This window comes from Aulostomus chinensis, chromosome 1 (assembly GCF_037954235.1).
Source record: "Aulostomus chinensis isolate RoL2024-O1b breed Wild chromosome 1, RoL_Achi_v1.0, whole genome shotgun sequence".
Lineage (NCBI taxonomy): Eukaryota > Metazoa > Chordata > Actinopteri > Syngnathiformes > Aulostomidae > Aulostomus > Aulostomus chinensis.
The window spans coordinates 25,138,197-25,141,154 of record NC_141320.1 but is presented as its reverse complement, the minus strand read 5'-3'; the positions used below and the strand labels follow the sequence as shown (position 1 = coordinate 25,141,154).

The window sequence follows — 2,958 nt, the reverse complement described above, 5'->3', positions numbered from 1 at the left end:
TTTTAGTTCATTAGCAATTCTTCTGACATCACTGTCGCATTATTTTGAGGTTCAAAGCAACTCTTACTACATGACTTTCATCATCACTTTGAGGTTTTTCGAAACACTTCCTACATTACTGTAAGCATCACTGAGTTTATTAGCATCTATCACTACATTACTGTTAGCATCATTTTGAGTTCATTAGCAATTCTTCTGACATCACTGTCGCATTATTTTGAGGTTCGTAGCAACTCTTACCGCATGACTGTCAGCATCACTTTGAGGTTGTTCGAAGCACTTACTACATTACTGTAAGCATCACTGACTTGATTAGCAACTATCACTACATTACTGTTAGCATCATTTTGAGTTTATTCGCAACTATCACTACATTACTGTTAGCATCATTTTGAGTTCATGAGCAATTCTCACGACATCACTGTAGCATTGAATTGAGTTCATTAGCAACTCTTACTAAATGACTGTCAGCATCACTTTGAGGTTGTTCGAAACTCTTACTACATTACTGTAAGCATCACTGAGTTTCTTAGCAACTATCACTACATTACTGTTTGCATCTTCTTGAGTTCATTAGCAATTCTTCCGACATCACTGTCGCAATATTTTGAGGTTCGTAGCAACTTTTACTACATTTCTTTCGCATTATTTTGAGGTTTGTAGCAACACTTACAACATGACTGTCAGCATCACTTTGAGGTTATTCGAAAGTTTCACTCCATTACTGTTAGCATCATTTTGAGTTCATTAGCAATTCTTACTACATCACTGTCGCATCATTTTGAGATCTTTAGCAATTCTTCTGACATCACTGTCGCATTATTTTGAGGTTCGTAGCAACTCTTACTACATGACTGTCACCATCACTTTGAGGTTGTTCGAAACACTTACTACATTACTGTAAGCATCACTGAGTTGATTAGCAACAATCACTACATTACTGTTAGCATCATTTTAAGTTCATTAGCAATTCTTCCGACATTACTGTCGCATTATATTGAGTTTCATGGCAACTCTTACGACATTATTGTTGCATTATTTTAAGGTTCGTAGCAACTCTTACTACATTACTGTCAGCATCACTTTGAGGTTATTCGAAACGTTCACTCCATTACTGTTAGCATCATTTTGCGATCATTACCAATTCTTCTGACATCACTGTCGCATCATTTTGAGATCTTTCGCAATTCTTCTGACATCACTTTCGCATTATTTTGAGGTTCGAAGCAACTCTTAGTACAAGACTGTCAGCATCACTTTGAGGTTATTGGAAACACTTACTACATTACTCTAAGCATCACTGAGTTTATTAGCAACTATTACTAAATTACTGTTAGCATTATTTTGAGTTCATTAGCAATTCTTCTGACATCACTGTCGAAATATTTTGAGGTTCGTAGCAATTTTTACTACATTACTGTCGCATTATTTTGAGGTAATGTAGCAACTCTTACTACATTATTGTTGCATTATTTTGAGGTTTGTAGCAACTCTTACTACATTACTGTCAGCATCACTTTGAGTTTATTAGCAACTATCACTACATTACTGTTAGCATCATTTTGAGTTCATGAGCAATTCTTACTCCATCACTGTCGCATCATTTTGAGATCATTAGCAATTCTTCCGACATCACTGTCGCATTATTTTGAGGTTCGTAGCAACTCTTACTACATTACTGTCAGCATCACTTTGAGGTTATTCGAAACACTTACTACATTACTGTAAGCATCACTGAGTTGATTAGCAAGTATCACTACATTACTGTTAGCATCATTTTAAGTTCATTAGCAATTCTTCCGAATTCATATTCAATTCCGAATTCAATTCCCTCCACCTGATATACCTCAGGCGGATGAGGGCCTGCTGCTTCCTTGAAATATTTCTAAATATTTCAGTTGCAACTGTATAGTGATGGTGGCTCAGTTTAGAGCTGTCAATCAATGTTAATAATTGATCTTAGCATCTGGAGATTATTTTAGGAACACAAATACTTTTACTTCATTCTGAGGATGAGCAGACGTTCAATATAGTTCTTATTTCCTGGTCAAAGACTCCTGCTAGTCAGAGAGGATCTGGGCTGGATTGGAAAGCTTCAGAGAGGAAAACCTTCACTCTGGACTGGACTGAGAACGGAGCAGCCTCAGCTTCCTGGAGCCTGACTTGCCTCTGTGGTCTAAGGTTGTGTGGGCTGACATCACAGTGAAACTCCTGAGATCACAGAGCCTTTGAGATCACAGGCTGACTTCCTTTTTATCCCTAAAATGAAGAAGAAAAATGTTGTGTCTGTGTTTGTGTTGCTGCATCAGTTAAACAGTGACTCTGACAGAGGGGGTGTAGCTCAGTGGTAGAGCGCATGCTTTGCATGTGTGAGGACCCGGGTTCAATCCCCGGCATCTCCAGCTGGTCCTGTGTAGCCTTCATCTTATCAGCTAAATTGATCCATAAATGTGACAACAAACTACCAGAAGAGAAACCAGTCTGTTGCATATCAAAGTATTTGTAGCAGGCTCAGTGTGACTGTGAGCCTTCATAGCCAGCATGAAGGAGCTGGTTTTATCTTTGCTGGGGAAATCCCACACACAGCTGCTCTCAGTTCCAAATGTGTGTGTCCTCACTCCTCCGTCCTCCTGCTGCCCTCAGAATACAGACACAATTCAACCTGGCAAGTTTGGAGCATAGAAGTGCTCCTGAAGAGATGTGTGTCAGCCCACAGCTGGCTGTTCTTACCTGGAACCTCAAGATGAAACTGCTTCCACAGATTGGAAATGAATCTGATGTTGACTTTTGGACAAATCACCTGTTCATCAGTTCATCATCACTTCCATCCATTTCTACTGCTTATCTTGTTATAGAAAGGAGTCTATCTGCTGTGTGACGGAGGCAGTTACTGTGAGCTGCTGCATGTCTCAGTGTGTGTGTGTGTGTGGGGGGGCTGTGTGTGACTGGTCGGCTGCC

General features: G+C 39.6%; 1 non-coding gene across 1 annotated transcript; it reads left to right on the top strand.

Annotated features, from left to right (window-relative positions):
* The first annotated feature begins 2,330 nt into the window (after nt 1–2,330).
* Nucleotides 2,331–2,402, top strand: trnaa-ugc (transfer RNA alanine (anticodon UGC)). The gene has a single exon. It is a non-coding gene; the product is annotated as a tRNA-Ala (tRNA).
* The last annotated feature ends 556 nt before the right edge of the window (nt 2,403–2,958 follow it).